The sequence below is a fragment of the Pelodiscus sinensis genome, chromosome 5 (assembly GCF_052426305.1).
Source record: "Pelodiscus sinensis isolate ZL-2025 chromosome 5, ASM5242630v1, whole genome shotgun sequence".
Classification (NCBI taxonomy): Eukaryota; Metazoa; Chordata; order Testudines; family Trionychidae; genus Pelodiscus; species Pelodiscus sinensis.
In genome coordinates this window covers 66,304,660-66,316,384 of record NC_143056.1, presented here as the reverse complement: position 1 = coordinate 66,316,384, position 11,725 = coordinate 66,304,660, and the positions used below count along the sequence as shown (strand labels likewise).

General features: G+C 46.0%; 1 protein-coding gene across 3 annotated transcripts in view; it reads left to right on the top strand.

Moving 5' to 3' along the window:
• The first annotated feature begins 1,244 nt into the window (after window positions 1–1,244).
• The window catches only part of TTBK2 (tau tubulin kinase 2), a 169,682-nt gene continuing 159,201 nt past the window's right edge, over window positions 1,245–11,725 (top strand). For 2 of the 3 annotated variants that reach the window (XM_075927247.2, XM_075927244.2), the window contains exon 1: window positions 1,410–1,777. The gene's annotated coding sequence lies outside the window, so the exon portion shown is untranslated. Of the gene's footprint in view, window positions 1,386–1,409; window positions 1,778–11,725 lie in introns of those variants that run through there. The other variant, XM_025190893.3, reaches the window with a different exon arrangement.

The following is an 11,725-nucleotide window of genomic DNA, read 5'->3' as shown; positions in this document are numbered from 1 at the left end:
TGGGTGAAAGGGCCTGGGGGTGGGGAGCGCATGGGAAGTCTCTCAATCCCTATGCCTCCTCTTTAACCCCCCGCCCGCAAAGGGGTGCCAGTTGAGCAGTAGCTGGTGGTTGACTCTAAGCACCATGTGTCCCTTGTACGATGGGAGGAGATTTTGCATGCTCCTCCACCCCCAAGCCAATCAGGAAGTCTCCTACCGCCCTGCCCCCATCCTGCAAGGGGTGCACAGTACTTAGAGTCAACCACCAGGGTTGACTAAGTGCTGCATGCCCCTGGCAGGGATGGAGACTTCACGCTCTTCCCTGTCCCAGGTCCTGATTGGCGTGGGGGTGGGGGAGCGGCAGAGTGTCCGCCAGCTGGATCAGCCTGCTTGGTGTGCCAGATTTAACTCATGGAGGCCCTTTTACCCACCCCTGATCTAGTTGTTGCTTGGTCTGGCCATGCGGGCAGGCGATCTCTCAAGGTCCCTTCCAGTCCTGGTATTCTATGAAATGTGCAAAAAGATGATGCAGCAGCAGAAGTCCTATTAAAGTGCTTGAATATAATTTATGCTATTATTAATCATGTCACTTATCAATAATATTAAGTTGTATATTTTCAGTCATGCAAATGGGCATTCTTATAGGGGCCATGGGTGGACTACTTGTTCTGAATTTTGATGCCCATGGGTTTGAAAAGGTTACTGACCCCTGCTGGCCATAGACAAAAGGAGCAAACCTCCAGAGGCAGGGGAGAGGGAGAACAAAGTACATGTAACAGCTGTCAATCGTGCCTCTGGGACCCTACCGTCCCCTCAGTGCTTGCTCCTAGCACAGACTCCACTGCGGAGCATCCACACTTGCTGCGAGCGGAGAGTTATAAACTCCGTTTCGCCGGCCGGAATGTGCGGGCTGGCGCTGGAGCGCTGCTGAGGGTGGAGCTGGCGATGCAGTGGGGCGCAGTTACCCTGCTCGTGTTTTGCGGCTGCAGAGGCGAGATGCTCCAAATGCAGCAGGCGCTCGAACGGGGCGGCGGCGGGCGCAGCACGTGACGCGGGAACGGAGCAGAGCGGGCAGCCTTGGTAAGTTACAGTCAGTTCGGAACCGCGGCTTCTGCCCCTGGGCTCTATCCATCTTCTGTCGCCTCCCGCACCAGCTCGGGAGAAGACACGCCCCCTGACCACCCGCCTCTTTCCCAGTTGCAGCTGGAAAACTACACTACCCAGCATGCATTTCTGCCACAGGCATGCGTACAAGCCATTGTGACTCTGTTAACTGGTAACCTCTGCTCTCAAGCAAACCTGAAGACAGCGGCATTTCGAAGCTGCGCCCTCCTTTCATCATCAGTGACAATCCTGCCAGCCAATCCTCGGGGAGAATCTCAGCTGCCGTCAAATCACCGTCCAGAGTGAGTGCAGGTGGGCAGTGCTCACAGACAGCAGGCTAGTTGGCGCTTGGAGGAGGAGGAGGGGGGCAAGAGAGTCTGTTGCGACGGTAGAGGCTGAGCGCAGCCGGCTCCTGCGGGGACTGCAGCAGGCATGGGAGCGGCGGCAGAGAAGGGGTTAACCCTGCTGGGGCGGGACGCGGGCCCCGCAACACCCCGCTAAACACTCCTCTCCCCTCGGCACCGGTCACCCCGCCCGGCCGTCACCATAGAGACCGCGCGCGATGGGCAGGCTGCTGAGGCAGGGCCCTCGGCTCTAGCCCCGACCACAGCTGGGGGGCCGCAGGGGCGCGCTCTCCGCAGGCCTTCACCCGGCCCCCCGCCGGGCAGCCGCCGCCGGCGCGGCCACGTTCCAGGTGAGAGTCGCCCGCAGGGCTGGAGCTGGGCTCCGTAGCGCTGGAGCTGCCCCCCGCCGCCTTGCGCCTTGCGGCCGCTGTTGTTGATTGCGGGCTCTTTGTCTGCGCGCGGGCCGCGGGGTGCCGGGGCGGCTGGACCTGTCAGCGCCTTGTTGGCGGCCCATCCTTTGGCGGATGGTGACAGGGGCCGCGAAGCAAGTGGGACCGTTCGCGATGACGGGTCGCTCCGGAGCTGGGAGCGAAGTGTGATGAGCGCGTGTGTGCCCGCTAACGGGGAGTAGCCGGCGATGTGAGGGCGATGAGCGCTGAGGGCAGGGGAAGAACCTTCAGGGCTACAGCAAGACAAGATCCTGTTGCTGTATCATTCCCTGTTGGTTTCAGGCTGATTATCAGTGACGGGAAGGATCTTGTGGCATAAAAGCGCTTCAGGTCATTCCGATGAAAGGTGCTGTTACATAGTAAGACTGTAATTGAAATCTCAGAGGCGGTATTGTGGTGATGGCATAGATGGGGTTTGCTGTGCGCAGAAGCTTTGGTATGCTATGGGACACTCACAAAGAGATTCCTGTCACAGCACAGGTTGTGTAGGTTGGATGGGGGAGAATAGTTACTCCTTTATTTGATTTAACGTCATCGGGTGTACTGGAATCCAGCATCATTACTGTCCACCTTGGTTCTATTACTCTGAAGTTAAATGTATAGTCACATGACTATGCTTTTATAGTTTCTCTTACTAGAAAAGAATACACAGTATTTTTAGCAGATATTTGTCAGTTGGCATGTCTGTGGTTAACCGGTGGCCCAGCCAGTCTGGAGCAGTCCCCTGCCTGATGCTGGTGGGGGAACTGCTCCAGCCTGGCCCAGACAGCCCTTCACCAGCAAAGGACCAGAAATCCAGCTGGAGGAGCCTGTCTACTCTGGGTGAATGGGGGAGCGCCAGCCTGTTGGAGGCAGGCCTGGCCTGACTGGAGCAGCCCAACACGCTGCGGATGGGTGGTGGCCTGGCCTCCTTGAAGCAGCCAGTTAAGTGGTTAACTAGTTAAACATAACCAGTTAACTGATTAAACGGGTTTTTACATCCCTAGATGAAACAGCCAAGTTTATAATACTTTTTGTCTGTTTCCTTATACAAGCATTCTATGTTCATGTGTGTATATAATATACATGTATGGGGAAGGATGGATGGAGAATCTGTCTGGCATCTGTCACTAGAGAAAACAGCAGTTGTATGGATATATGAATACAAATATGAGAGATGCCTACATAGGCTATAGTTGAATAGATGTACTCTGTGCAGTTATACCAAGCAAACTAAGTATTTAGTATAGTAAGGGCCTTTTTAAAAAATATGCTTTTTGTCTATTGCTGGTAGTATTTAAAAGTATAAGAAAATATATTAGTTAGGAATTTATAGAAGAGGGTTGAAAGGTGTGTTATAAGTTCCATGCACTTCTGTTATCACAAGAGAGCAAAAGCAGTGAGAGGACAAAGATTAGTATGGAGTTTTTAACCTTGAGTGTGTATGCTTTGACAAGAGGAAATCCTCTTTGTTGTGAACGGTGATGGATTTACGAAGTCTGATAAATTACTGTGTGAGAATTGGAAAAACAAAAGAAATAGCATGCTTATAACTTAACCTTTTCTATATAATACATGGTATTTATAGAGAAGGTATTTATGAAGAAGGTGAAATGGAATGTGTGAACGGGTTTATATTCTTATGCAGGCAATATAAATGGAGAAACAGGATTTAAATTTAACAAACTGCATTTATTTTAAATGAAAAAAAACTTAAGTATATAGATACATACGTTACTATATACATTTTTTAGTATTAAGAAATCAGGTACTACAAAAACCTCAGAATGGAGATGTTGAAACTGAGCTGTGAAGATGCAGTATCAGAATAATAATTTAAAACTAGCAAGATTTATTGATTATATGGTGGTGAATGTAAAGAACAATGTACTATTGCATGTTGTCGTCTAGTTTAATACCTCTTAAATATAGTTAACATTGGAATGAATGAATTCTGTGTTACAAATCTGTCAAAAATAAATCCTCTGTAGGCAATGCTGTCTTTGTTGGGCTGTATCTGGGTGTGTATGTATTCATATTTGCTACAATACTTGAGAGAACAGTTAGCAAGATGTTAAAGGTGATATGATATGATCCTGCAGATTTTTGTGTCTCCTGATATCGACTCTCAGCTGTGACTGTGGGACAAATGTATTCATTAATCTGTGTAGCTCTCAATACAGAATCTTTTCAGTTCTTGACAATGACCTCTCGGATTATATAGGGAAATTCCCTAGTAATGTATTTAAGAATTAGTTCTTTGGTTACACAAAGTTAATGTCTTTTTCTAAAGGTAGTTTTGATAATATTAGTTTGATTTCTAAAGGATGAACAAAATTTGTGATGTGTATAAAAGAGTGACTGTACTTATTGCTAAATTTGCAAATGCTTTTTATTTGGCAGTCAAAGTAACTTTTGGCACAGTATGTCTAATTACTCTGCTTACGATGGAAATGTATTATTAGCCTTCTTCAGAAAATATCTTCATTTTTATTTGCTTTAGATCTTCTACTGTGTGCTTGGTAGCCACTGTGTCTTTAACCTCTTTGTGGTATTTTAGAAGCACTAGGGGATTAGGCAGAGAAATTCAGACTGAGAATGGAAGCCCATGAGACATTAATCAGGTCTTGTAGAATCCATATAGTACTGCATGTTGCATTTTCTGATAAACTGTAACACTGCAGTTTTCAGGCCAGATAAGGTTATATGTATACTAAAATAAAATTTGGATTGTTTCTAAAAAGAAAACATTTTTCCTTATCCATGACCGTATTTTAACTTTTATAGCAAGAAAATTAGAGAAAGCCAGTACGGCCAATTCTTTTTGTATTTGGAATGTTCAGTCAAAAAATTCATTTTATCTCATGTTAAATTAGGACTTGATCCTATAGTAAGAATACATCAACAGATTTCAAGCTGATTATGTTGCCATGCCCCCATATTTTTTTATGGAAATGTGTATTTGAATATGCATAACTCAGACATTTTGCAATACAGGTCATGTAGCCCATCATTCAAGAGCCTGTAATCCCCTGAATGTGTACTTTCTGTGCATGTATGTATCTTGTATGTGAAATTAGAAATAGTAAGATAGAACCTGTTTTATTAGTCTAGGTAGTCTAGTAAAAGCCATTAGTGATACTTAATGGCAGGGCGATCAAGTCAACAACCTGTGAATGTCTTTGTCTTTCCTGTGAGCCCAAAAGTGGGTGGTCCTACAAATCCATGTGACTATGCCACCTGACTTGGGACTCCATCTTGAATCTGGCATTTTTCCATGGGGACAGGAGTACTAAACAAAGGGTTCCTGGTCGGGAAAAGACTGTTTAAAGAATGGAAAACAGTGTTCCCTTAAGATTTTCCATCCATGAGTGGAGTGACACCAATATTGAAGTCATGTATGCTTGTTTGGATGTGTGTCACCATGGCACTCAGGTTATATATATATTTATTTATTTATTTAATGTTATAGAAGAAAGAATATTAAAACAAGGGATAATTAAGATGCATGAATTTAAATATTTATTTAATGTGAAGTAAAATAAAAAGAAAATTAATACTGCAAAATTGTCAGTATCCAAGTTCCTCAGTTTATAGCCCTCTTCCAGACCCTCACCCTGCTGGACTAGATGATCTTCCTTCCAGTCCTATGATTCTGTGGTTGCTGTCAGAATTCAAAACAACAAAAGGATGTTGGAGGATTTGTTACCAAAATCAGAAGTATGAGATCCAGCAGAAAAGTCTGAACTGCACCATATCTCAACTTTTTTTAGGATACCATGGTGCATGAGTGCAGGAATGAAAGATGTATCCAAGCTCCCTTTGAGCCTTCTGTATTTTCCATCTAGCCAGAAGCAAGTTCAGTTGCTGTTGTATGTTAGATTAGCCTCAAGACTGCTTTAAGTCTGCACAGCCTACGGTTCCATAGAACTCACAGGAGGCCAAAAATAACCACACACTGTGCAGCACTACTTTAATTTTCCTCTAGAATGCCCCTATTTCAGGAGCTTTGAAGGGGCACCACAGAGTCATTTCATTGGCTCTAAGCAAGAGAGAGAGTCCCCTACTTATACAGGGGGTAAGACCCAAGTAGGGAAGTGAAATCACTTTCCTTTAGGGTACGTTTGGTTACTGGAGTGCAAAATGGCCACACTGCATAATGCTGCACAAATAGCATGGACACCCACTAGCACAGTCAGGTGGAATCTCGGCCAGGGTGCTCCTTTCCCCTTTCTGTAGTGGTGCTGGGAGCTTCTGGCATGCTGCTGCAGGAGTCAGAATTGCTCTTCTCCCCCTGCCCTGGTTATCCTCTCTCCCAACCAGCATCTGAGCCCTTTTGTTGCTGTTTATATAGGGCGGCAGAGCAGCAGCAGGACAGACAGTAGGCAACACTCTGCGGGCTAAGGATGTTAAATTGCATTTAATCAGCTGATTGAATAGTTGATGGAATTTCTGTCAACTACTCGATTAGTTGATAAGGGGGGAAATTGCAGAGCTGCAGTGGAGTTAGCACCTGGCTCTGTGAGCTAACCCTGCTACAGCTCTGCCTTTTAAATGCAGCTGCCAGGCTCTTACTACATTTAAAAGGCAGAGGCACAGCGGGGGACCAGGCTGAGATGGTGCTGGGGGAACCAGCTTTTGGTGAAGGGTGAAAGTTAGGGCCAGGGTCATGTGGTAGCTTCCTAGTTACTCCTGGGGTGGGGCAGCTGCCTGCTACAAGGGTCCGCCCCAGAGTAGCCTAACAGCCACTGCACAGCTCTGCTGAAAAGGTGGGTGGGACTAAAATTCTTGGTGCACACCTGTGCACGTGCACCCCTTACAGAGAACTTAGATGGAAAGCTATCAGTCTACAGCTGGCCTATGAAGTGGCCTTTCCACCCTAAGAGGCTACATAATTGCTACCTGGAGGGGAGGAACCACTGTGCATCTCTCTCTTTCATTGATAAAAGGGGTAACTTCTAAGCTTTCTCGGTGTAAATGTTTTATACAGAATAAGATGGATTTATTTGGGGCTTTGGTCCTCTTTTGTAGGGTGTTCCTGGGTGAGATCAGCGGCCTTATAGCCAGTCCTCCTAGAGCTCAGCTAATTCGGTGTCTGTGTTGCTTTGCAAGGGGATGGTAACCCCAACTCTGGGCCTTGGATGGGGAAGACCAGAGCTTCTGGCCCAGCAGGTCTGGGTGGAGGAAGTCCCAGAGGGCAGGAACTCAGGCATCACTGGCTTGATCAGCACACCAGTTAACAACTGTAAGGGGACCTCTGCCACTTAATCCATCACACTATCCAATGAAAATGATCTTGTCAACTATTGCGGTAACCTTGACTATCTGACCCTGAATAAAGTTATTAAAGACCTGGTAACAAACTAACTTAAGTAGCACCTCTCTAATGCTTTGGCTTGTATCTGACAGACTTCAGACCAGTTTATGATATGAGGATGGAATTGAAGGACATCTCTTTATTCTCATAGAGGACCAACTTAATTGTTTGTACTAGATGCATGTTTCTTCAATATCATTAATCTTATGTTACTGTTGATTTGACTTGGAGACTTATCGGGAATGGGGTGAGTTGAACAGAGTTCCTAACTGGAATTGCTAATGTGTTCCTCCATCGTATTCTAAACTCATTGCAGATGGTAGGGGCCAGTGAGGATAGAAACAAATTGATATATTTTGGCCAAGTGGCTACAACTTTATTGGACCTGGATATCTCCTAAAAGCAGCGCAGCAGAGGAATGGTAAAATAGAAATCCATGGGAGCACATACATGCCCCGATACCTAGCCTGTGTCCTCTACTATGTGGTGATAATAGAAACAGTTTCCAATGACTTAAGAGATCCTATTATTTGTTACCTGTGGTAAGGGTCAATGGATCTCTGATCAGTGTTTGGGAAGAAGCATGCAAAACATACTTATGGTTGTGAAATGTTCAGGGCTTCAGACTGTGTTGCTGTTGCTAGATCTCTTGCGTACCAGGTCCTTGGCTACTCCTTCCTTGATTTTCTGAAGCAACTGCCAAAATCTTGTCTCACTGGCAAAAGGAAAAGGAGCAGTGTTGTTAGCAATACTCATTATAGTGATATCCCCAAGAGTATGCTATAATAGCCATCTTCCTTGTTTGTAAGCCTGCAATAATTGACCTTTAGAAAAGTTTACTTGTAGTGCTATAATTTGGAACTGAGTAAGCCGCAGGCTTGTGGCTGTGCGGGTGCAGGAATTTGGGCTGGGGTGCATGAGGGGCTCAGGGCAGGGAGGCTGGGAGTATGATAGGCTCAGGACACAGATTTGCAGTGTGTGGATGCTGCAGGAGTGTTGTGGCAGAAGACTGGGGATGTGGGTGTGCAGCAGTTTGGGGATGTGAGAGGCTCAGGACGGGGGATTCCAGTGTAAGATAGGCTCAGGTTTGGGGTCTGGGAGGGGTCCAGGAGTGTTACGATGCTGCAGCCAGATGGGGGCTTGTTGGCAAGGCTTCATTTTTAAATAAAATATTATGTCAAACACAAAATGTTTCAGCATTGTCTTTATTTATGAGAGGGGCAGGGAACCTGTTTTGAGTCAGGGTTTGCTGACCCACAGAAAAGTCAGTCAGGGCCACACAAGTGAGATGCAAAAAAACAACCATTCCACCCCCCGCCCCCCCAAGCCTCACTAATGTGGCTCCAACTGTGCTGATGGGGGAAGGGGACAGGGTGCTGGTATGTGCTGGGGCAGGGTACTCGTGGGGGGTGGGTCTGGCCAGGAGGAGGGGACAGCTGGGGCCAGTACCTGGGGATCCCTGGTCTCAGGAAGCACACTGACTGCTCTTCCCCTCCCCTCCTCCAGGCACTACCCTCCGCTCTAACCCAATCTCCCCACCCCTTCCCCAGTGCCAGGAACTGGCCCCCCTCTATACCAATCCCCCTCCTCCCCCCGCCCTAACCTAATTCTTGGGTCCTGGAGGTGGAGCCACCACTACAGCCACACGGATCTCCCTCCAGGCACTGGGGCACGTGCACTGAACGGCCAGCCTTGAGACATGCTGGCTAGGACGCCGTGCGCAACCCCTCCCCGAACCCAATCCCCCTTCCTCCCCTCCCCTAGAGCCAGCCCCCTCAACCCCCCGCTCTAACCTAATTCTCAGGTCCTGCTGCCGACGCTACAGTCGCGCGTTTCCCTCCAGGTGCTGGGGCGCATGTCCTGAGCGGCCAGTGCACTGAGTGCATCCTTCCCGTTCCCCTCTCCTACCCTCCTCTCTCCCAGAGCAAGACCCCTCCCCTCCCTGCTCTAACCCAATCCCCCTCCTCCACTAAACTTATGCCCAGGTGCTGGAGCTTCTGCTGGCGCTGCCGCTGCACCCAGAGCTGCTACCACTGCCTGCGCTCAGCAGCCGGCTGCTAGCACATGCAGGCTGGGACGCTGTGTGCGACCTGGCCTGCAAGTGCAGGGTATGACGTAGTGCACTGGGAGATGTGAGCAGAATGGCACAGTCCGTGAGCATGCATGTGGCTCACAGCGGCCTGGCCGTGAGAGCGGCTGACCTGAGCGGTTCCGGGTTCCGTCCCAGTTCTGTCAGGACCCTCGTTTTTTTTCTTTGTGACTTGCGAGCCGCGGGTTGGCCACCCCTGCTATAGTTGAATATGTCTGAGTCAATCTGACTGCATGACTCTTCCTCTCAGTTCTGAGTTCAGGTGATACCTCAAGCATCTTTTCAATGAAGATCCTATCACAAATTATATTCTCCCTTGGCTTTGGAAATGCTTCCATCTGATTTTAAAAGAAGTCTGTTGATACTTCACTTATCTCAGGTTTGCAGATCCAGTGCTACTGTTTCTCTAGAAAAATCTAAATTAAAATACTGGAGCAATTCTTTTCTTCAGTTAGAAGATAAAGATTAATGACCGTAGTACGATTTCCAAGTAGTATATATTAACCTGTGCAAGGACTCAGGATCCCCTATGAATTTGGGGGCTCTCCTAATGGTTTTCAGGATGTGGGTACATACCAAAAGCATGTTGTGCTTTCGTTTTTCTCCCTCCAGTGTGTCCACAAATGCACTCAAGTGCATGGATTATCAAGTTGCTTAAATAACTTGACAATCCAGGGTGGGTGGGTGGGTGGAGTTACATTTAGGGTTACCATATTTGAACTTTCAAAAAAGAGGACACTCCTGAGAGGGAGTGTATCTTTAACAGTATCTACCAACTCAGGTTGTATTTATGTAACATATTAATTTATGTTGGCAGATATATACACAACACATTAATACAACCTGAGTTGGTAGATATTGATAAAGATACACTCCCTTTCAGGAGTCTCCTCTTGTTTTGAAAGTTCAAATATGGTAACCCTAGTTACATTATTAAAAATACAATATTTGAAGAATTGTTTAAAAAGTACAGTTATAATACTTAAAAAAAAAAAGCCTTTCCCCTGCCATTGGAGTAGCCCCCCCAACCTTTGTAAGTGCTAGGCCCCCCCCTTATCAGTTCTATATCCCAAGGGTGCCAGGTCCATCCATCAGCATGCTGGTGGTGGCTGTCCTAGGTGGGGGAGTTGTTAGCACATTTAATAATTTTTATTTAAAAATGAGTTTGAGTACAATCCTGTAAATGTTAGTTTGTCTACTTCTACGGATTAAATGGTACATTTCTAAACTTTTGAAAACCCTTTTGCTATTATATAGTAAATTAAATTATTTAGCATTGGACTTTTTTCTGTATCAGCATGGAATAATTATCATTAATATGTTACCAGTTTTTTCAACCTTCTAGAGGTAATGTTACAGAGCAGTATCAGATATTTATTTAAGGATATAAGTAAGATGTTTCACTGACATAATGAGTCAGTGCTTATGATGTCACCAAAACACATTTAGTATCTTGTGAACAGTTCTCCCCCCCCCCCCCCCCGCCCAATATTGTAAAAATTGTTATGGAGCTCATGACTACTTGACTATTCAAGCTATGTTTCCTTCCATTTCTCTTTATGTAAGGTAATTTTTGTATTATGAAAACTTATCTCTTTCGTATTATAAACATTAGTAGTAATAATGGATATTTGAATATGATTGCAACTCTTCATGGTTTTTCTGTGCTACTGCTGCCCATTTTTCTTTGCCTATTTTCAGCTCTTTTCTCAGAGGCTATTTTCTACACTGCCTGTTTTTCTTCAGCTCTCCACATACGGTATTCTTGTTCCTGTTTCAATATCCTTAGCCAACTCCAACTCAATAGCTGCTTCATTGAGGATTATGTCAAGCTGATCTTTCCCCCCCACCCCATTCCTAGGGAAGTTGTAACCATGTCTGCATCCCCCTTATTTTTCTTTGAGGGGTATGGCTGCTTTACATGTTACTTACCTTGTGCCATGAACATAATTCTCATCTGTATGTCTTTTTCTGCTGCAGTTAATATGTCTTCTGTGCACAGGTGCTCAAACTGCATTTTAGTCAGTTTTGCATATGCTTTTTATTTGCTTATTTTGTGGGGCCTTTTGTTCTGTTTCCCTGAAGTAAACAAGCCAAAAACAACCTCCCCCCCCCCGTCCAAATGTATTACTTATGAATCTTTACCATGTTTATGTCCATATTCTTTGAGTGTGAACTTTGGTTACTGGATAAATTGGGTGCAGGTGCTTGGAAACATTTCAAAGTTAGCTGAGGATTCCTGAATGAATTACTACTATCAGCTCACAGTGGGTGAGAGCCCTGTCTGTGCCCACCAGGCAAAATTCTCTACAGTCACTGGCTTCTGGCAAGGCAGGCATTCTGCTCCCAGATCCATGACCCTGCTTGTTCTCTTCGCAAGCTAGCAATTTACACATTACACTCTGTTAAGGTGGAATCCCCCATTCCTTATCTTCTTGACATCCCCAATGCATACCAGTCTGCA